The 24,090-nt window shown below is 48.3% G+C and overlaps 1 protein-coding gene across 5 annotated transcripts in view; it reads left to right on the top strand.

Moving 5' to 3' along the window:
* LOC147616069 (pentatricopeptide repeat-containing protein At4g39530-like) overlaps positions 1 to 24,090 on the top strand; it is a 65,247-nt gene that overhangs the window by 9,212 nt on the left and 31,945 nt on the right. The window lies entirely within an intron of this gene.

Here is a 24,090-nt window from a genome sequence, read left to right as displayed (position 1 = left end):
AGAGCTTAGAGCAGAGTACATACTCCAAAGGAAGAAAGAGAGAGAGAGAGAGAGGGAGAGCGTAATACTCCAAAGGAGGAAAGAGAGAGAGAGAGAGAGAGAGAGGGAGAGTGACCCCGGACTCGGGAGGGAGTGAGAGAGACGAGATTAATCATGCAGTACATTGGCAGAGAGAGAGAGAGAGAGAGAGAGAGAGAGAGAGAGAGAGTACAGTACGAGACAGAGATGCATCATGAGGGACCAAGGCCATGAGCGAGAGAGCGTGTGAATTACCTGGCTGCAATGTGCACAGTGTGCAGAGACGGAGCGAAACAGAGCACTGTAGGCGAAACAGGCGAAATTCCAAAACAAGGCCAAAATCGCACGTTGAAGGTCCAAAAGGGGTTTTTTAAAAAAAATAAACGTACGGATCGATCCGTACGCGTACGGATCCGTACAATACGTTCCGTACGGTATGGATCGATCTGTACGTACGTACGGATGCAACCCTGAACCAAAGGGAGTCTAACGCAAAGGTGAATTGAAGGTAAAACCAAGGAAAGATCTTTGGAAGGTAGTCTTTTTCTGATCATTCAATAAAGTAAATATACACCATCCTTGGTGGGGGCCTTGCAGATGGTATTTGGGACCCAATTGGGTGTATTGTGTCTTTATTGTGATTCCTCTCTCTCTCTCTCTCTCTCTCTCTCTCTCTCTCTCCCCCCCCGCGCGCGCGCGCACATCACATTGCGCAAATCGTCAAGAGCCAAGCTGTTGAATATTCGTTATCCGAAGTATAACATGTATGCAAGCTTCCGCATGTTACAGTGTATCAGAGCTTTGCCTTTTGGTAAAGAGATTCAAAAAAGGTTTTTTTTTTTTCCGCTTGTGTGGTTGGTTTTTAGACACCGGTTGCACTCCCATTCCAGTGTGACTTCTGGGACAATTGGTTTCTAGCCTCTCGAAGTGACCGGGAACATCACCCACACACAGTGGATGCTATTGTCGCGGTCTAGGAAAATCATGACCACTCCCACTATGGTGAATTCTGATGATGAGAGAGAACATCAGATCCCTGCAAACTGTTTCCTCGACTGCTTCTAGAAACCAGGTCATCACTAATAACACAAACGCCATGTTTTGGGAAATTATGGCATCATAACGCAACAAGGGAAACATTTGCAGGTGTGTGTGACTTCCATAAAGGCCTTCGAGAAATGGATACCTCTTCAAGAAACTTGGACACCCATCCCTCTCGCCTCCCCGCCCCTCCCGCGCTAGTCATCACTGAGATCCCTTTCTAGAAGCCTTCCCCGATCCTTTCTTCGGCTATCTCCCTTGATGAGTTAACACAGCATTCCTGTGCGTTATATGAATTGTAGGTATGGGAGGTAGAGTTTCGAACATAGGTGGCAGCCCGCGCTACCATTGTGAGCCCGAGTTCGGGACATGTCAGGCACGCACTATATAGGTCAGTCTCCATAGCCATAGAGAGTTTGCATGTGTCAGTCCTCTTAACCCACTTGGAGAATTTATTAGATAGTGCATGTAGTGTTAGCCTTAGTATTAGGTTTGCATTAGTAGCATATAGATAAGCCTATGGGCCAGGCCATGCCCATAAAGTGCTGGCAGCATCTAGGCCATAGGAGGGCCTGGGCATCCAGTTGGCAGCCCATTTGTGCTCTCCGTGCAGTTGGCTAACATTAGTTGCGACAGGACTCCAGTCGGCCAGCATTATTCACCATCCAGAAGAGGTCGGGCGCCATCCCTAAAGCAGATAGAACCAAAATCGGATCGTGAAAGACTGATGGAATGAGTGACATGACCGAATAATTGTTTAGCTAGTGAGAGATTTTACGGGTCTTAGCATTTAATACTAATTTTTGTCCAACAGCTACTCGACGATGGCATCTGTTGGCCGACCAGCAGCATAGGACAATATAAAAGCAGCGTTTCAGTCATCATTCCATCATTTAGGTATTCAGAGAAAATCAGCAAAGTCAAGATCAGTTCCAAGCATTTGTAGGTCTCCGCGAAGGGCATCTTCAGCATTCAGCCAGCATATGTGCATCCCTCAGTTTTGGGGTTGCATAGTGGTCATTGAAGGGCCATTCAATGGAGCTTGGACAACATCTTGATTAGCCTGCGTTTGGTCTACATCGTCCTTGTATCTGGCAGTCCTCAGTCATCCTTCATACTCATTGTAAGTTCTCCAAAGAATAATATAAGCAAATACTCTTGCTTGCAGGGGGGCCCTTCAAGGGACCCAATATTGTGTCGACTCTTATTTGCTTTTTCTCTCTCTAAGTGGAATTGCAGAGACTAACGGGTATAAAGAAGGCTTTGTTGCGCATTACGAACGATCAACCTCTTGCATGCTACATTAGTGTCAGAGCTGCAAGTTGTAATCCAACTTGGCTACCCTAAAGTGAGAGCATTCCATGGATGGTAAAACTGCGGTCGGAAAAAACCACCCAAGCCTCCACAATGTCAGGAACATCGTCACCAAGTTACAAGGAAGATATTGAAGAAGAGTTTTACAGGATAGACATGTCAGAATATGCAGCGGAAATGATATCCAAACTTGGGTAGACAAGAGCAAGTAGACTGCAGAAAATAATCAGCACAAGAAACACAGAGAGATGTGTGTGAACTCTTCTCTATACACAAGATCCCGGAGATAACTGAATAAGAAAGTGGAGGAGGATGGGGGGCAATATATACAAGCCCATGAGGGCAATCGGCCAGCTAAAAGAGGCCCACGACTGGACAAAACCCACGACTGCTGAAAAATAGCAGTCGGCCAGCATCTGATGCCCCATGCCTGCACAGAACAAGTCGGCCAGCACTCAGACAGCCCACGACTGATACAGATGCAGTCGGCCAGCTTCAGAGTGCTCCTGGCATCACCTGGCAGCCCTCCAGCCACTAGGAAAAAATGGGAAAAATAGGGAAAAAATACGGGGAGTGTGGAAAAATGATATACGGGCGGGCACACCCACAACAGAGGCCCTGGTGTATACAAATAGACAGGAGATGACTTCTAACACCCCCTCACAGCTCTTGGCTGTGTAACCAACCCCAGGGAGCTGGAGTGCCGCCTGAGCGTAGCCTGAGGTAGAGACTTCGTGAAGAGGTCCACCGCATTGTCCTCCGTCGAACAATAAAGTAGCAAGATGTCACCCGCCAAGATCTTCTCACGAACAAAGTGATACTGTATCTCTATATGCTTGGTCCGGGCATGGAAAACCGGAGTCCGAGCAATAGCTATACAACTCTGGTTATCACACTGGATGACTGTGGGCTCCCTCTGTGGAAACCCCATCTCGCCTAGCAGCCATACAACCTCACAAGCAGCACCACAAGCAGCCCGATACTCTGCCTCTGTCGAAGAAAGGGCAATAGTTGGCTGCTTCTTGCTGCTCCAAGAAACCGCTCCTGAGCCGAGGGTAAAAGTGTATCCCAAAGTAGATCTCCTCGTGTCTGGATCTCCTCCCCAATCTGAGTCACTCCAACCTTGGAGCTTGACTCCATTCCCTCCTGTGTAAAAGAGTCCCAGATCCTTCGTACTCTGTAGATACCGCAAGATCCGCAATCCTGCGTCCCAATGAGTCTTCAATGGCGTCTGCATAAAAGAGCTCAACAGCCCCACGGAGAAAGCTCAAGTCCAATCTGGTGTTCAGCAACCAGATCAATGAACCAACCAACTTCCGGTACTGCGAGGCATCAACTGGCTCACAAGGATCTGTAACGGTTAACTTTGTGTTCGGGTCCATCGGCGAAGTAATAGGCTTGCAGTTCTCCATCCCAAAGGCCTCAAGCAACTCATGAACATACCGCTGCTGAGAGACGAAAAACCCCCTCTGGGTCTACCAGATCTCCAATCCCAAGAAGAAGTGGAGTAAGCCTAAGTCGGTCATCTCAAACTCCTTTGACAAGGCAGTCTTCGTCACTCCAATGTGCTCCACATGACCGCCGGTGAGAATGAGATCATCCATATAAAGGATGATGAGTGTGACCATGCCGCGTTCCCGAAAGAGATACAGGTTCGGATCTGCAACCGATCTCTGGAATCCAGTCCGAATAAAGAAGGAATCAATCTTCTGATTCCAAGCCCGCGGAGCCTGCTTAAGACCATACAAGGCCTTACGTAACCTGTAAACCATCCCTTCCGATCCTGGAACAATGAAGCCTGGAGGCTGCTCTACGTACACCTCCTCCTGCAGGTCACCATTAAGGAACGCCGATTTTACATCCATCTGGTACACGGGCCACCTCTGGGAAGAAGCAAGGGCAAGAACGGTCCGAATCGTGGTCATCCGCGCTGTCGGTGCAAAGGTATCCTCGTAGTCGATGCCTGGCCGCTGAGCATAACCCTTAGCCACGAGCCTGGCTTTGTGTTTGTCCACCGACCCATCAGCCGCGTACTTGGTCTTAAAGACCCATTTGACACCAATGACTGACCGCTTCGACGGCCTCGGTACCAACTCCCAAGTGTTGTTCTTCTCGATGGCGTCAAGTTCCACCTGCATGGCTTCCCTCCAAGTATCCTGTGAAAGGGCTTCCTTTACAGAAGTGGGCTCTTTATCCCGCATGATACGAGACATAAGAGCATAGTTCACCTGAAGAAGCTCCGCCGTGTTGCTTTTATCTCGAACTCGATGTGATCTTCGAGGGCCGTCCTCTGTGGTCCACTCGGAGGGTAGCTCCGTGACACCTGACTCCCGAAGGGTGTCCATCAACCACCTAGGTACTCGAACAGATCGTGGAGCCTCCTGTGATCGCGGGGGCTCAACTCCAGCTGCGGGCTCAACCTCCTGTGAGTGATGACTGAGGTGGATCAATTGGAGTGGTAGACTGGGAATCATCATCAGACTCTGGATCTCCAAGAAGTAGCAGCTCCTCGACAGTGGATGCTGGAACATGCTCGTCAAAGACCACATCCCGGCTGACAACAATCTCGTTCCTCTCTGGATCATACAACCTGTATCCCTTGGAAAGAGAGTTATACCCCACAAATACCAGCTTGCGGGACTTGGAGTCAAGCTTCCCCCTCTGCTTCTTCGGAATATGTACATACGCGTCACTCCCAAAGACACGGAAGTGCGAGACATCGGGTTTCCTGCCAAAATATGCCTCAAATGGAGTCATATGGGGTACAGAAGTTGTCGGAGAGCGGTTAATGGTATGGACAGCTGTCGCCACAGCCTCACCCCAAAGTGGACGAGGAAGATCTCGATGCTCCAGCATGGTCCTCGCCATCTCCACCACAGTCCTGTTCTTACGTTCAACAACTCCATTCTCCGAAGGCGATCCGGTATTGGCCAATTCCCTCTTGATGCCATGATCTGCACAAAACCGAAAGAATACAGTCGAGGAGAATTCCCCTCCTTTGAGAGTCTTGACCTGAAATCCAGACTCTTTCTCCACCATCACGTGCCAATCCTTGAACTGAGCAAAAGCCTGGTCCTTCTGTGAAAGAAAGTAGACCCACGTGAATCTGGTACAATCATCAACAAGCAGCATGAAGTAGAGAGATCCTCCCAAGGATGGTATCTGCTGTGGTCCACACAAGTCAGTGTGAATCAACTCCAAAGGTTTCGAAGCCCGCCTGGAAGCCTGCTTCGGAAAGGATTCCCTATGCTGCTTACCACGTATGCAAGAACTGCAGCGTCCTTGCCTACTACCAACATCTGGCAAGCCAACCACCATCTGGTCCCGGAAGGCGCGCCGCAAAGCATCCACATTTAAGTGGCCAAAACGAAAGTGCCACAAGTCTCCGACCTGAGAGCCTGTCAGTGAGGAGAGTGCAGAGAGTTTGTAGATACCGTTCTCCACACCGCCTTCCCAAACAACTTTGCCTGTCTCACGGTCCCTTAGAGCAACTGAATGCTCCTCAAATTCCACCCGAAAGCCAGTCTTGCATACCTCATGCACTGACAAAAGATGAAAGCCCAGAGCAGGGACATAAAGAACACGGGAAGCATGCTTGCCCCCCTTGCCGTCGGGAATGATCTCCATCCGGCCCTCACTATGAATCGGAATAGTGGAGTCATCACCAATAAAGATACGACCTGACTGCCGCTTCAGATCCAGGAAGAAGTCACGGGATGGAGTCATGTGCCTGGAAGCACCACTGTCGAGAATCCATTCCCGAGTATCCTTTGCGGTGAAGCCAACTGCCTCCTCGCTCGAAGACGATGAATCATCGGAGTCCACCATCTCCAAGTGCACAAATGCCGGAGTCTTCGCAGCTGAGGCTGAGGACTCAGCACTCTTCCCTGTCCGCTTAGGGCACTTCCTCCAGTAGTGGCCTTTCTCGCCACAATCATTACAAGATCTTTCGGTCTTCAGCTTCTCTCGTTCTGGATCAGGCTTCTTCTCGGAAGACTTATCTGGTGAAGCCTTCCCTTTGCCCTTGTTGGTATTACGGCCTTTCGACCGTTGGCCAGTTAAGGCCTCCGAACCTCTGCCGTGAGGAGGGTTCGTGAAACGTTCCTCCTGGTCCAGGACCATTGGCACAAGCTCCTCCCAAGTAATGGTGCTGAGCTTGCCACTAGTGATCAACAAGGAATAGAAAGCGGAATACTGACCAGGCAAGTGGGAAAGTAACGTGATGGCCATATCTTCGGACGATATCTCTTTCCCAGCTTGAAGGAGTTCCTGCTGAAGGGCCTGCAGCTTGTTAATGTGTTCCCGCATCGTCGAAGACTTTGCAGGGTTCATAACCCGCATCTGCACTTCCAAGGATATCCGCTTCATGGGTGACACCCTGTTGTACAAAGAAGCCAAGTGCTCCCATATGCCTCTCGCCAGCGTCATGTGCTTCACATGGTTGATCACCTGTGGTGTGCAATTGAGGAATATAAACGACCGGATGCTGGCGTTGACACGGTCCCACATTTGTGCCTGTGCCTCTCGGTCCTTCCTCGTCGATAAAACCTCCCCTTCCTCAGCTTCCGGCCTTGGCACCCCTTTGATAATAAAATCAGCAAGATCATATGACTCCAGAACTGACTCCATCATGACCTTCCAGATGCCATAATTGGACCCGTCCAACTGCCGATCCACTGGGAACGTGGGAAGAGTCGGAATCTTCACGTGCTTCTCTGCCATCTCGAGTAAATCCGCCATCTCGAGTAAATCCGCCATCTCGGAGAGTAACTTGAAAGGGTGGGTGGGTGGGAAAAATCTGAAAATCAGAATATATGCAAGTGGCTGTCCAGCCCCTCTGCCCGCCTTCCTCTTGCACCTTCACTTCCCGTTCAGCCCGAAACAGTCCACCGATCAGCAACCTGTTGCTCCCCCTCTTGCTCAGAAAAACGCCCAAGATCAGCTAGAGCCTAGGGCTCTGATACCATGTCAGAATATGCAGCGGAAATGATATCCAAACTTGGGTAGACAAGAGCAAGTAGACTGCAGAAAATAATCAGCACAAGAAACACAGAGAGATGTGTGTAAACTCTTCTCTATACACAAGATCCCGGAGATAACTGAATGAGAAAGTGGAGGAGGATGGGGGGCAATATATACAAGCCCATGAGGGCAGTCGGCCAGCTCTAAAAGAGGCCCACGACTGGACAAAACCCACGACTGCTGAAAAATAGCAGTCGGCCAGCATCTGATGCCCCATGCCTGCACAGAACAAGTCGGCCAGCACTCAGACAGCCCACGACTGATACAAATGCAGTCGGCCAGCTTCAGAGTGCTCTTGGCATCACCTGGTAGCCCTCCAGCCACTAGGAAAATAGGGAAAAAATACGGGGAGTGTGGAAAAATGATATACGGGCGAGCACACCCACAACAGAGGCCCTGGTGTATACAAATAGACAGGAGATGACTTCTAACAAGACACTGTCAGAATGCACAACGGAAATGAAGACAACTGCTGTATAGAGCAATACACAGATGCAAGAGAGAGAAGCTAGTATAACTCTGCTATATACACCAAAGAAATCCCGGAATACACAATATGAATAGTGTGGGGGGCAAGGGGCCATTATATATGGCCCTAGGTTGCTGGTCGGCCGGCATAAACACAGCCAACAACAGCCCACGACTTGCTGCTGCGAGTTGGCCAGAAAAAAGGCAGTTGGCCAGCATGTCTCCAATCGGCCAGGGCAGAGCATCTAGTCGGATGAGAGTACATTAGTCGGCCAGCACACAGAGGTAGCCAACAACCCTCCCACACCCACAAAGAAATGGGAAAAAATACATGGAAGTGAGGAAAAATGGGGACACCAAAACTGGGCGGACACACCCACAACAGAGGCCCTCACATAGTGTACAGACAGGAGATGACTGCTAACACCCCCTCTCAGCTTGTGGATGTGGAACCAACCCCAGTGAGCTGGAGTGCCACTGGAGCATAGCCTGAGGTAGAGACTTCGTGAAGAGGTCCATCGAATTGTCTCGCCGGAGCATAGCTTGAGGTAGAGACGTGGTGAAGAGGTCCGTCGAATTGTCTCGCGGGAGCATAGCCTGAGGTAGAGACGTGGTGAAGAGGTCCGTCGAATTGTCTCGCGGGAGCATAGCCTGAGGTAGAGACTTCGTGAAGAGGTCTGCCGCATTGTCCTCCGTCGAACAATAAAGAAGCAAGCTGTCACCAGCCAAGATCTTCTCACAAACAAAGTGATATTGTATCTCTATGTGCTTGGTCCGGGCTGTGTGAAAATATACCCAAAACGGGTATTTAACCCAGCCCAAAAAGGGCCTCGTTGTTTTTCCTTCTAGTCTACTCCTATGCTGGCCGACCAAATACCTCATATAAATATGAGGCTCTTGTCAGAATACGCAGCGGAGATGATGACCATATCTGGGAACACAGGAGCAAAAACGCAGGCAGAAAAACAGCACAAGAGAGAGAGAGAGATGTAGGCGTGTAACTCTGCTCTGATATACACAAGAAGATTCCGAATATGATACAAAGAGTGGTATGGGGCTGGGGGCCTATATATATGTCCCCACATCAGCAGTCGGCCTGCTGTAGTAGGGCAGCCGACTAGACAGAGAAATCCTCCACGACTGATAAATACAGTCGGCCAGCATCACAATAGGTCGGCCAGCAGAGCAGCAGAGGAGTCCCACGACTCATATAGTGCAGTCGGCCATGTCACAGATGCAGTCGGCCAGGCTCTGGGTCCACCTGCCACTACTAGACTGCCTCCCAAGCCACAAAAAAAATGGGAAAAATAGGGGAAAAATACGGAGTGTGGGGAAAAATGATAAAACACCTCATAAGGGCGGGCACACCCACAACAAAGGCCCTGGTGTATAAATCTAGACAGGTGATGACTTCTAACACCCCCTCTCAGCTCCTGGTTGTGAAACCAACCACTGGGAGCTGGGGTGCCGCCTGAGCAAATCCTGAGATAGCGACTTCGTGAAGAGGTCCACCGTACTGTCCGTCGAACAGAACTCCAGCAAGATGTCATTAGCAACGATCTGTTCACGAACAAAGTGCCTCTGGATGACCATGGGTTCCTCCAGGGGAAGCCCAAACCTGCTATGCAACCTCTGCATCCTCACCACCTCACAAACAGCATCACAAACAGCCTGGTACTCTTCCTCTGTTCTCGACAAGGCAAAAGATGACTGTCTCTAGCTGCTCCGTAAAACTGCTCCTGGGCCTGAAGTAGCTCCTCCCCAAACTGAGTCACTCCAACCGTGGAGTCGGACTCCATCCAACAATCCCCTCCTGTGTACAAGAGTCCCTGATCCTTTGCATGCCGCAGAAACCACAGGAAACGCAATCCTGCCCCCCAAAGAGTCATCCGCAACCATGAGCTCAACTGCCTCATCAGAAAGCTCCCGTCCAATGTGGTGTCCATCAACCAGATCAATGAACCATACAGCTTCTGAGTCACAAAGACATCACACTGCTGATTCACAAGGATCAACACCTGTAACGGTGCACAAACAAGTCCTGGAAACCTGATGAAACTTGTCAACCACCCCCTCTGAATCTGGAACCACAAAGCCTGGAGAAACCACCTCCTTTTGCAAGTAAGCACCTGCCACTTGCCTGACTTTCCGAAAGGTCCCCGTGGAAAGAACATCCTCAACTACTGGAAGTTCTATGTCCCGAATTCTACGAGACATCAGAGCATAAGTGACATGTTCAGTTTCCTCTGACTCACGAACACAAGAACCACCAGCATCAGTACTGGAAAGTTCCTGCCAACTGCTGCCATCTACTGGCAAGGTATCCACCATTTGGTCTCGGAAAGCCTGCACCTGCAGCGTATCCACATTTGAGTGGCCATTACCAGACTGCCACTCATCACAAACCTGAGGACCTGGGGGAGAGAGTGCTGAAAGCTTGTAAACTCCATTCTCCACTCCACCTTCCCAAACCACTTGGCCTGTTGCTTTGTCTCGGAGAGCAACAAAATGCTCATCAAACTCCACCCGTACGCCAGTCTTGCAAACCTGATGCACTGACAACAGATGAAAACCAAGTGCCGGAACATACAACACCTGGGAGGAATGCTTCCCTCCTGTGCCATTGGGAACTATCTCCATCCTACCCTCACTGTGAACTGGGATAGTGGACGTATCCCGAGTAAGAATATGACTAGAAAGCTTGCAGAGATCCTGTAAACCGGAACGGGAAGGAGTCATGTGCCTGGAAGCACCACTATCGAGAATCCACTCCTGAGTATCTGTTGCGGAGAGTCCTCCAATCTCCACCCTGCCTGAAGAAAATGAAACATCGGTGCCCATCACCTCCAGGTGCACAAAAGCCGGAGTCTTCATGATTGCTGCTGAGGAGTCTTCACCCTTCTCGGTCTTCCGTTTGGGACACTGCCTCCAGCAGTGGCCTTTCTCGCCACAATCATTACAGGTCCTCTCTGCCTTCAGTTTCTCGCGGTCAGCGTTGGACTTCTTCTCAGAAGACTTCTCCGATGAAGCCTTCCCTTTGCCCGAGTTACGGCCTTTCGACCGTTGGCCAGTTAAGGCCTCCGAACCTCCACCCTGAGGAGGGTTCGTGAATCGTTCCTCCTGGTCCAGGACCATGGGTACAAGCTCCTCCCACGTGATGGTGCTGAGCCTGCCACTGGTAATCAAAGAGGAGTAAAATGCTGACTACGAAGAGGGCAAGTGTGACAGCAACATTATGGCCATGTCCTCTGACGATATCTCCTTCCCAGCCTGAAGAACTTCCTGCTGAAGAGCCTGCAGCTTGTTAATATGCTCCGGCATCGTTGCCGACTTTGCAGGGCTGATAACCCGCATTTGTACTTCCAAGGAAATCCTCTTCATGGGCGATACCCTGTTGTAAAGTGAGGCCAAATGCTGCCATATACCTCTGGCCAGCGTCATATGCTTTACATGATTGATTACCTGCGGTGTGCAGTTGAGGAAAATAAACGAACGGACCCTGGCGTTGACACGATCCCACATCTGTGTCTGGGCCTCCCGGTCCTTTCGGGTTGACGGTAACTCCCCTTCCTCTACTTCCGGCCGTGGAACACCAACAACAACGAAATCGGCGAGGTCGTAGGACTCCAGAACGGATTCCATCATCACCTTCCATATGCCGTAGTTGCTCCCGTCCAACTGACGGTCCACCGGGAACGTGGGGAGTGTTGGAATCTTCACATGTCTCTCGGCCATCTCAAACAGATCTGCCATAGCAGGGATGTACTCTGAAAAGGGTGGGTGGGCGGGAACAAAGAAGAACTGATACCTGCAAGTGGCTGTCCAGCAAATCAGCTCGCCTTCCTTTTGCTTCTCCTCTTCCCGATCAGCCCAAAACAGTCCACCAATCAGCCACAAAACAGTCCCCCTCTTGCTCACACAAATCCCAAGACCTATCTAGAGCCTAGGGCTCTGATACCATGTCAGAATACGTAGCGGAGATGATGACCAGATCTGGGAACACAGGAGCAAAAACGCAGGCAGAAAAACAGCACAAGAGAGAGAGAGAGATGTAGGCGTGTAACTCTGCTCTGATATACACAAGAAGATCCCGAATATGATACAAAGAGTGGTATGGGGCTGGGGGCCTATATATATGCCCCCACATCAGCAGTTGGCCTGCTGTAGGGCAGTCGACTGGACACAGAAATCCTCCACGACTGATAAATACAGTCGGCCAGCATCACAATAGGTCGGCCAGCAGGCAGAGGAGTCCCACGACTCATACAGTGTAGTCGGCCATGTCACAGATGCAGTCGGCCAGGCTCTGGGTCCACCTGCCACTACTAGACTGCCTCCCAAGCCACAGAAAAAATGGGAAAAATACGGAGTGTGGGGAAAAATGATAAAACACCTCATAAGGGCGGGCACACCCACAACAAAGGCCCTGGTGTATAAATCTAGACAGGAGATGACTTCTAACAGCTCCCCCCTTAATCCTCACGCATCATTAATCCACGTGGAGTTGGCGCCCTGCACCTCAGTGTGCCTTTTTCCTCCTCTGCGTTTTATCGCTACCTCCTTCTGCTAGACTGAAACAGGTCGCCTACAAAACGCCAGCAACACTGTTTCGCCTCCTTCTGCTGGACTGAAACAGGTCGCCTACAAAACGCTAGCACACTGTTTTCGCCGCCTCCTATTGGACAGAGTACGGATAGCACCACACAGGGTGTTTTGCCTCCTGCTGGACTGAAACAGGTTGCCTACAAAGCTTATGAACTGGTTGCCTACGAAGCTCAGTTCTGTGTTTTTCATCAAGCAGTGATTAGCCCAATAAAGCGCCTACATCAGTGCTTACTATTGGGCGCTCACATCAGGTGTACTTTTGGATTGACGTCTGCATTTTTGGGATAGCAGCCTTCTCTGCTTATTTAGAGTCTCACATAGAGCTCTTGTACTGGACATCGTCTTTTATATACACATCACCATTGCATGCTGTGTGTTTTACTCTGATCTTTCATATATTTGGTCTTTTGGTCTCTTTTGCCCTCACATGGTATCAGAGCAATTGTGAGCAAAGGGATTGAAGACCTCGAAAGAACACACCATGGATCGTCTACCCTCGATTCCGGAGGATCAGCTCTTCATACCAGATACTGACTCCCCTTATTCTGATATAGATCACACGGAGGATGGAACTCCTCATTCACTGGAGAGCCCTGTTCGAGGTCTTTCATTGGGAGACGACCAGCCTACTCTTACCCACTCACCCTCTACACCCTTGGCATCTGGTTTTTCTTCTTTGAGCTTATCAGCTGTTACTTCCAGAGGAGGATACATGCCCACAGCCAGTGTGCCAGTATTGGACCTAGGTATTCACCCTCAACTGGAGAGCTCTGCTTCTCATTCTAGCCGACAAACTGGACTTCGGTATGGGACTTTTTCTCAGGAAGGACACGTATCTCCTCGATCGTTTGGAGATCATCATCATCCCTGTCGGTGACCGTGTCAGGTTCGTATGTGCCTATTAGTACGTATGTTCCTAACTCTACATGGGTATCTTGTTCTGTGGCACAGGTTCAACAAACGGTACCATCAACTACCCTCGATCCCTGGCATTTTGTGAACCCAAATAGAGGAGGGTCTAGGAGTATAATTCACTCTCTGACTTCTGGTGTTCAAGGAGGTAACATTGTTTTCTCCTCTGGTTCACTTTCTGTTCCTACTCCTAATGTGTTATGGAATATTGCCCAAATTCAAACATAAAACCCTCCCTCCCAACCCATACCTCTTCCTACCAGTGTTGGCATGTAGTCATCACTGCTGCACCTCTTTTGGGTCCTGCGTATGGTTTCTACCCATCCTAGTTATCTTTTAACACTACGCCCTCTGGCACTGCGGTCCCACCCAGCATTCCAAGGTATCAGGTGGTTTACCAACCCATCTCTAGCACTGGTGTTTTCTCAATTATGTGCCCTCTCCCGGTTTTGTACCTCAACATGGTATTCCACCTATGCTGAGTACCCAAAACTTGATTCCATCTTATGGAGCACCCTCGACAGGGCCGTCATCCATGCCTGGTCTTGGTGGACTGCTTGGTTTCTCTCCTCAACACTTACACTCTGGATATGGACACCCGCCTTCCTGGACTCCACCACCATCTTCCTTTCATGTTTCTATGTCCAGAAATGCTTTCATAGAAAAGACTTGGTTTAACGGGTCTAATTATACAACCTGGGCTAATCTTATGGAACAAGTTTTCACTTCCCAAGGTTCCTGGAACCTAGTAAATGGCCTTGAACCAAAACCCCACCCTTCTCTAGTACCTCCTGAAGTCATCAGCCATTGGGAAGCTAGAAATGCCACTGCTATAGTGGAGCTCAGGCCTCTTGTCCGAGTTCCATTCACAACTCCAGCAGTTCCCCTATGTCTCTGACAGATGGGCACACCTTGCAGAGAGATATGCCGCATGTGATTGTACACGTCGCATTGATCTTGAGCATCAAATCCAAATTTTCTGCCAAGTCCCAGGAAGATCAGGGTATCACTCTACTAAACAAGTTGCCACCTAGCTTCTTTACTTTTGTCACACAGACCATTAGTTTAGAGCCTATGCCTAACCTATATGAGTGTGAATGCCAACTTTTGCGTTTCGCTCGGTTGCATGACCAATTTCATCCCAACCCTCCACTCAAGAGGGGGCCCTTGTGTTCAATACAACTACTACTCAAAAAGGACAGCAAGGGAAAGGGAACAGCAACTTAGGAAATCAAGGCAAATCTTCCGACAACAACACCGATTCCAAAAATCTTGCCTTCACACCCATTTCTTACTGGCAAAATATTTCCAAAAAGAATAGATTTTGCACTTCTTGCCAAATACTTGGACATGTTGATGATGAGTGTGTTTTTAAACCCAAGGAAAATAGAGGCAACAACTCCAACCCCACTACATCCACCTGCCAAAACAACCAAGGTGCTAGTAATGCCCCAAATTGGCGATCCAGAGGGGGTAACAATCCAACACCTACTCTACCAAGCTCCCCTCCAAGGACCCAACAACAAGGAAATGGTTCTACTTGGCCGCGTTCCTCCCAGTGGCGAGCTAATAGTCAGGTTGCTCACGCCCCACCTTCCCAGTCAGTTTCTTTCACCACTCTTGAAGAGATGTCAAACTGGTCTTCCCTTACACCTCATCTTGGCTTCTTGGCCAATATTGCTCAGGTCACACTTAAGATTGATTCTAGCCACCACTCCACAAAAAAGAAGAAACGAAGGCCTAAACAAGGTCATCCGTAGGGAAAGGCCTCTGCCCTCATTCAGATTTGTCAGTTACCTGATAATCCCTCTGTGCCCATTATTGAGGCCCATCCAACTCTTCCCTGTGGTCATCTTGTCACTTGGGTAGTTGACAGTGGCGCTACTCACCATATGGCACGCAATGCTAACATTTTCATTTCTCAGCGTCCCGTTAAGGGAGAAGTTCAATGTGTCAGCAACACAATGATGCCCATAAAATCCATTGGCACTGTCTTATTTGACACCTACACTTGCCCCAATCAGGCTACCTTGGACAATGTCTATCTTGTCCCTAATTTAGGTCTCAACCTTCTTTTTGTATCCCAGCTTACCTAACTCGATCGTGGTGTTTACTTCAACAAAAGAGTTGTTGAGGTAATTAATGAAACTACTGGTCTTGTTGTTGCCAGAGGACAAGCTTCGAAGAATGGTTTGTACCGGATGTCCACTTTTCTAACTGAGCCATCTTCTGTTGGCTCAGAGTTTCATCGGGTTCGGGCCTATGTGACCCAAGCTCCCTCCGATATTGAATGACTGGCACTTTCGCTATGGTCATCTACCCTATTCCACTCTCTATGAGCTATCTCGAGACAAGTTAGTTGTAGGTATACCTAGCCTCAAACTGACAAAGGATGTCTGTCAACCCTGTCAACTGGGTAAACAACATCGCTCCCCATTCCCACAACATGCTACTCATCGGGCTTCCGGAATCTTTAGGTTGATTCATTTCGACTTGAGTGGCCAATCCCCAACCCCTTCCTTGAATGGATCTCTATGCTACATGCTGATTGTTGATGATTATTCAAGATACATGTGGGTATATTTCCTAAAGCATAAATCTGACGCTTTCCAATACTTTTCCACATGGGTTCGGTTAGTCACCAATCAAATGGGCGTCTCAATTGGGATCTTGTAGTGATAGTGGTGGTGAATTTATCTCCCATCAATTTTCTCAGTTCTTACAAGATCATGGCATTCAACGCCAAATCACCTCCACCAACTCTCTCTCATAGAATGGAGTGGTTGAGCGTAAGAACTGAATAGTCATGGATATGGCACGCTCCATGCTTTTTGCAGCTGAGGGCCTTTGGTCATAATCGATCAATATTGCGGTGTATCTTCTGAACCGTTGCCCCACGGTTGCTATTCCCCACTCCGAATGATACAAGGGGCAAGCTTGAGCCAAGGAGTGAGTTGCTCATTTTTGTGGGTTACTCTTCTGAATCAAAGGCTTATAAAGTTTTTGATCCATGATCAAACAAAGTTTTCGTTCGTAAAGACGTTGTCTTTGATGAGCGAGACTTCGCCTTCTTCTGCCCATACCAACTGAACAAGAATCTTAGACTCTGCCAAACGAACCCCATCAGTTACCTACAACTTCACCTCTTGAGGGGGCTTCCTCCTCTTGACAACCACCCCGGGACCCTTTACCTCGCTAGTATCAACAAACCATGCGTGATTCTGGCATACTTCCCTTTGGTATCCCTTTGGACGGTCCTCGTTGATCCACCAGACTCGCTCCTCATGCCTCATTTGCCTCTGTTTTTTCCGCAGACTATGTGGCACATGATGAGCCAACATCGTGGAAAGATGCTATTAAAATTCCATCCTGAAAACAGGCCATGGAACTCGAACTCGAAAGCATTGACCGTAATGGCACGTGGTTCCTTGTGGATCGCCCTCGTCATAAGAAGGTCATTGGAACCAAATGGATCATCCGCACCAAATTTAAAGCCGATGGTACCTTGGACAAATACAAAGCCCGGCTTGTTGTGCAAGGCTTTCGCCAAAACGAAGGCATTGATTTCGACGAGACTTTTGCACCCACTGCTCGAATGACCACAATCCGTCTTTTACTCAATCTGGCTGCCCACCATAAATGGCCAATCTATCAGAGATGGATGTTAAGAGTGCCTTTTTAAATGGCATTCTTAACGAGGAGGTCTACGTTGACCAACCTTCGGGTTTCCCTCTCCTTGGTCTTGAGGATAAAGTCTTTCGCTTACATAAAGCTCTTTATGGGCTTAAGCAAGCACCCCGGGCGTGGTATCATTGCATCGACAAATTTCTTCACAGCCAAGCTTTTCACCTATCACACTGTGACCCCAATCTCTTATTCAAACTGATCAGGTGATGGTTTGCTACCTTGTACTGTATGTCGATGACCTAATTATTTCAGGTTCCCATCAAGCCAAAATGGTTGATATCATGGCACAGCTCAGACAAACTTTTGAGATGATTGATCTCGGTCTTCTCTCATATTTCCTTGGCATGGAGGTGATCCAACATCTTGATGGTATTTTCGCGTCTCAACAGAAATATAGTCTCCAACTCATTACTTCCTATTTTCGTGATGGTGCTATCCCCGTGGCCACTCCATTGGATCCCACCGTTAAACTGTCAAAGGAAGTGGACTCACCTCCACATGAAGAGCAAGCCTACCGACAAGTGGTTGGGAAACTTGTTTGGCTCACAAATTCTCGTCCTAATATCTCCTATTGCACATCCATTTTAAGTCAGTATTTCAATGCTCCCAAGGAGCCACATTGGAGTTCAGCAATGAGGGTTGTTTGCTATCTAGCAGGTACCTATTTGTATGGACTTCACTACAGTCGCGGGATCACCTTGCATGGTTACACGGACTTCGACCGGCTGGTGATCTCAATTTCCGACATTCTCATGGTGGTTATTTGTTCTCCCTCAGATCTGCCTCTTTCTCTTGGTCTAGCAAAAAGCAGGACACCGTTGCAAGTTCTTCACCAGAGGCCGAATACCGGGCCCTCTATGACGCCACCACTGAGGTTATGCGTCAACTTCTTTCCGACATGCGCGTCTCCATGGACACCACCTCTACCATCTTCGTCTCGACAGTCAGAGTGCGATTGCCCTTGCTGGAAACCCTATTTTTTCTAACCGTACCAAGCATGTGGGTGTCCATTTACACTTTATGAGGGAACAGGTTGAGCTTGGTACCATCCGACTCCAGTGCATTTCCACGGCAGACAACCAAGCAGACATCCTTACGAAGTTTGTCAACCGCCCCATTCGAGCGTCTTCGCAATCGGATTGGCATTGGTCCACCACCATCACCCTCCGCACATTGAGAGGGGGATCTTCCTCTCCCTTCATTTTTTTACCATTTTTGTATCGGGCACGAGTCAGTGAAAACCCCATGAGGGCGCGGCTCCTGAGTCCTGTGAAAACCCACCGCATTGCATTTTTTTCCATCCTGCATCCTATGCACAGCATTTTGTTTTTTGTGTTTGGGACGCATGTATGAATGAAAACCCAAAAATGGTCATTCATTCATGTGAAAACCTCTTGCATTGTGGCATTCTTCTAGTACCTCTCAATCCCAGATGCCTATACTCTGGTCAATCACATAAATCCTCATCTTCGACAACCAAATCTGTTTTTTCCCCTCATCTTCTCTCATGAGTCCTTTTGGGTCTGAGAGGGGGTGTGAAAATATACCCAAAACGTGTATTTAACCCAGCCCAAAAAGGGCCTTGTTGTTTTTCCTCTCAGTGTGCGTTTTTCTCCTCTGCGTTTTATCGCCACCTCCTTCTGCAGGACTCAAACAGGTCGCCTACAAAATGCTAGCAACACTGTTTCGCCTCCTCCTGCCGGACTGAAACAGGTCGCCTACAAAACACCAGCACACACTATTTTCGCCCCCTCCTACTGGACAGAATACGGACAGCACCACACAGGGTGTTTCGCCTCCTTCTGCTGCACTGAAACAGGTCGCCTACAAAGCTTATGAAATGGCTGCCTACGAAGCTCAGTTCTGCGTTTTTCATCAAGCAGTGATTAGCCCAATAAAGCGTCTACATCAGTGCTTACTTCTAGGCGCTCACATCAGGTGTACTTCTGGATTGACGTCTGCATTTTTGGGATAGCAGAGTCTCACATACAGCTCTTGTACTGGACTTCATCTTTTATATACACATCACCATTGCATGTTGTGTGTTTTACTCTGATCTTTCATATATTTGGTCTTTTGGTCTCTTTTGCCCTCACACGGGCATGGAAGACTGGGTTCCAAGCAATAGTGATACAGCTTTGGTTATCGCACCGGACGACCGTGGGTTCCTCCTGTGGAAACCCAATCTCACCAAGCACGCAAGCAGCACCACAAGCAGCTCGGTACTTTGCCTATGTCGACGACAAGGCAATAGTTGGTTGCCTCTTGCTGCTCCATGAAACTGCTCTCGAGCCAAGGGAAAAAGTGTAGCCTGATGTGGATCTCCTTGTGTCTGGATCTCCTCCCCAATCTGAGTCACTCCATCCTTGGAGTCCAACTCGTTCCTTCGTGTCACCTCTAGCGGTATAGAAGAGTCCAAGATCCTTCGTACCCTGCAGATACCGCAAGATCTGCAATCTTGCGTCCCAATGAGACTTCAACAGCGTCTCCATGAATGAGCTCAACAGCCCCACAGGAAAGCTCAAGTCCAATCGGGTGTTCAGCAACTAGATCAATGAACCAACCAGCTTCTGGTACAGAGAGGCATCAACTGGCTCACAAGGATCATTCACTGTAAGCTTTGCGTTTGGGTCCATCGGCGACGTGATAGGCTTGCAGTTCTCCATCCCAAAGGCCTCAAGCAACTCATGAACATACCACTGCCGAGAGACAAAAAACCCCCTCTGGGTCTAGATCTCCAATCCCAAGAAGAAATGGAGTAAGTCTAAATCGGTCATCTCAAACTCCTTTGACAAGGCAGCCTTCGTCATTGAGGTCATCCACAGAAAGGATGATCAACGTGATCATGCCGCGTTCCCGAAAGAGATATAGGTTGGGATTTGCAACCGATCTCTAAAATCCAACTTGTAGAAAAAAAGAATCAATCTTTTGATTCCAAGCCTGGGGAGCTTGTTTAAGACCATACAAGGCCTTCCGCAACCTGTAAACCATCCCCTTTGATCCTGGAATCTCAAAGCCTGGAGGCTGCTCAACATACACCTCCTCTTGCAAGTCACCATTAAGGAACGCAGATTTAACATCCATCTAATAGACAGGCCACCGCTGTCAAATCCCCAAGGATCTCCTCGTAGAACTCTCCTGATACAGGACTCGAAACCTACAAAACAAAGCCAAGCAACGTGAAGGGGGTGCAGGCCTGACTCACCTCCCAACCTTGATAGCCGTGGATACAACCCACAAGTCTTGGCTATCCCCACTGAGCCACGAGGTGAGCTAACTAGCAAGACGTACCGACCAGTCTTTACCCTGTGACATCCCATACCGCCGGAGCTACCCTCGCGGGCCTCAAGATTGCTGCCGGCCTCGGCTGCATAAAGCAGGTGCACGTTTGCACTAGATCCAGACTCCTGACCATAGAGCTCTCACAAAGACACGCGAGTCTCTATGACTATTGACTAACGTTGGCCACCCTTTTATAGGCTCTTGGCCGGTCACCGGGCGTCCACACTTGGACGCCGCCCATCCATACTTGGGTGCCCACCCGTTAGTCTATCCCTAGTCCAGCTCGCCAATCAGCCTACCTAGCTCCAAGCTTCCCCAAGCCTCGAAGGTAGTCTTGTGTGCGTGTAGCACACAGTAGATACACTCTGTGCACATGACATACTCCCCTTCCTCTAAGAGCTCCCTCCTGAGCTCAGTAAAAACCCAGGGTAATCCCTTTGAAGGGTAGTCAATGTCTCCCATGTCGCGTCCTCGTCAACACGATGCTTCCACTTGATCTTGTATTCTGTGAGAAGAGTATTTCACAATCGTCTTTCACGAAATCCAAGGATCTTTTCCGGTTCGTGTGGAACAAATGTCATATCCTCGACATCTATGATTTCTTGAGGAGTTACTAATTGGTCTGCTCCTCCCAGTACTTCCTTAAGTCTACTAACATGAAATATGGGATGAACTTTCACATGAGAAGGCAAATCTAGTTCATATGCTATTGAACCAATCCGTCGTGTAATCCGAAATGGTCCAGAGTATCTAGGAGATAATTTCGGAGATCGACCTGTCCGTAAAGTCTCGGAATCTTTCGGAACTCACAAATACACCATCGTTCCTTCCGAGAACTCTGTGGGTGAACGATGTCTATTAGAATAAAATCTGTCTTTGTCTTGAGCACTTCTAATAGACTCTGTCACCGTTTGGTTTATCTCCATTTCTAGAGCCACTTCTATGGGACTGTCACTCCATAGAGCGGCCAGATTTGTGCCATGTTCACATGGGGCCAGGCTAGTGTCCCATGTGAAAGGGCCAGTTTTATGGTGTCACATGGACGGGAGCCAGATCAGTGCCGCCCGTGTGTGCGACCAGTGCTGCGTCACATGGACGGGAACCAGTTTCGTGTCACCCGTGTGATTTGCTTCGTGTTGTATGGACGGGAGCCTGTTGGTGCCACCGGTGTATGGCCAGGATGGTGTCTTACCTATGGGACTGTCACTCCATATAGGAAGACCGGACATATTTATTTATATTTGTCGCGCCAGTTTTGTGTCCGACAGGAACCTCTTGTACAAGTTTCATGAAAGGGAGATTTCGTCCACTATTTGTGTACATGCATTTATGCCTGCATGCATAAATTTGTTTTTGCATGACTTGTTTGCGTGTCTGCCTGTTATGCCGTGCCCGTACACTGGACAGGGACGCCCCCAGTGTACCGTGGAATGTTGTTTGGTGACTTGGTGTTGTGGCGTGTGAACAGGTGGTAAGTATTGTCATTTTGCCCCTTTTAAAATGTAAAATCCATAAGCTATGGTTAACTTTAATGTTTATAAGCTAATGTGTTCACACACATTTAAAAGAAGGGATGGACATTTTCTTTTGATGGTGCCCATAGTATTAAATTGGACCTAAGGTTTTATAACCTTTGATAAGGCTTTTGCATGAAACATTTTTGGGGAATTCACGTGTGGTGGGTTGGTGGTTTCTCTCTCTCCATCGCCTGCAGCTTCTTCTATCCATCGCTTGGCTGCTGTACTTGCCTGCTGTCCACTTTAGTACCTGCTGTACCCGCTTGTACCAGCCTGTTGTACCTGCCATACAGCCCTGCTATCCACGCCTGTACCAGCCCTGCAGTACCCGCCACACAGCCTTGCTGCCCACGCTTGTACCTGGCTGCCCTTGTGTACCTACTAGCTGCCCATGTGTACCTGTTGGCTGCCCATGTGAACCTGTTGGCTGCCCACGTGTACCTCCTGGCTGGTTGTACCTGCACATGTGTGAAGTAAGTACCTAATGTGCTTGATTGTACCTGCTACGAATTGTACCAGTTGTATCTGGATTGTACTCACCATACCAAGTGCTCTCATATTCTTTTTCTCATTTGTATAAATCTGAAATTTGCTAATTTAAATTCAGAAAATGCTTTAAGTTGTGTAGTGTAGGAGTATGGCATGTATATGCTGACCATGTTCAGGAAATTCTTCCTAGTGTGGCTAGTATATTTCCCTGTGTGGTGTTGTTAACCGTGCTCTCAGAGCTTCTGAGAGCCAGTGAAGGTTAGACTCACCAGGAAATTTGGGAGCAAAGCTCATTGGGGAGAACCAGGCCACGTTCCCTCCGCGTTAGTACGAGTGTGCCTGTTGGTGCACGGTTCCGGAAGACCAGTGAAAGGCGACCAACACCTCTGTATCGACTTGAACCAGTTTTATTTGGTTGTTTTCACTCCCTTGTGGAGAAATCTAGCCTGTCAGGCCCGTGACACTTATACAAATATAAGTACTCCAAGAAATACAAAAAGTATTGAGGGGGGGCCGGCCCTTTCTGGCCCCAGTGCTGGTTTCATTTGTACTTTCAGTATTTGTGTTGCTGATGTTATTTTCATTGTTTAATAATAGTTAAATTAAGTGTTCTAAATATGTATATATTGTCTTCCGATCTGTAGGCCTCCTGTAGGGAGCGATCACAGATTCCTTCGTAACTTGTAACATTTCTTGCATATCTTGCAAAAAGTTACGTGCTGCATCATGCTGAAGTCCTGAAAATCTTATGGTAACAGGGGATTTAGGTTGAAAACCGTACATAAGCATAAAAGGACTAAAACCTGTACTCGTATGCTTAGTACTATTATATGCAAATTCTAACATAGAAAGATAATCCTCCCATGAACTTTGTCTTTTGGAGACATGCTCGAAGCATATCCTCCAAAATTTGATTCACTCTTTCAGTTTAGCCATCAGATTGAGGATGATCTGAGGAACTCAAATTCAAAGTTGTTTCCAACTTCTCAAAAACAAGCCTCCAAAAGTCACTTGTAAACTTGGAGTCCCTATCACACTGACTATATCTTGCAGTAACCCGTACAGTCTAACAATTGCTCGATAAACTGCCTTGCTAATTGCGTAGCTGTAATGGTCTTCCGTGTCGGTAAAAATCTAGCCATTTTTGTCAAGCGATCTCCCACAACCCAAATAGAATCGTAGCCTTGACGTGTTCTTGGCAATCCAGTAATAAAATCCATAGAAATATTTTTCCATTTATTACCCGAGATTTGCGAAGGATGCAACATCCTAGTCTGTCTAAAGCGTTTAGCTTTATTTGCTTGACAAACCTGACACTTGAGGACGTAATCTTCTACATACCTTTCATCTTTGGCCAGTAAAAAGTGTGTTTCACTAAAGCTAATGTCATGTGTATCCCAGGGTGTCTAGCAGAAGGGGCGTTGTGACACTCCTAATGTTCGGGATCTGTGGTACATAAGTTTTGTCATTACGGAATAGTAAACCATTCCGAATCATCCACTGGCCTCCTGCAGCCTGAATGGTAGGCTGCTCAGTCACTTAGTCTTGGTCAATCAATGAGCTCCCGTCTTGGATCTTCTGCCAATATGGACCAAAATAACTATCAGTCCTACAAAGCCCTCTCAATGACTGAAATAAGTCAGTAGAAATCTCGGTGAATGACAAAGTATTCACCTCTCTAATCCAACTAAGCGCATCTGCGACACTATTCATGGATCCCTTTCGATAACGGATC

This window comes from Cibotium barometz, chromosome 39 (assembly GCF_041138505.1).
Source record: "Cibotium barometz isolate CiBa-2024 chromosome 39, ASM4113850v1, whole genome shotgun sequence".
NCBI classification, from domain to species: Eukaryota; Viridiplantae; Streptophyta; class Polypodiopsida; order Cyatheales; family Cibotiaceae; genus Cibotium; species Cibotium barometz.
This window is presented reverse-complemented; position numbering and strand designations above follow the sequence as displayed.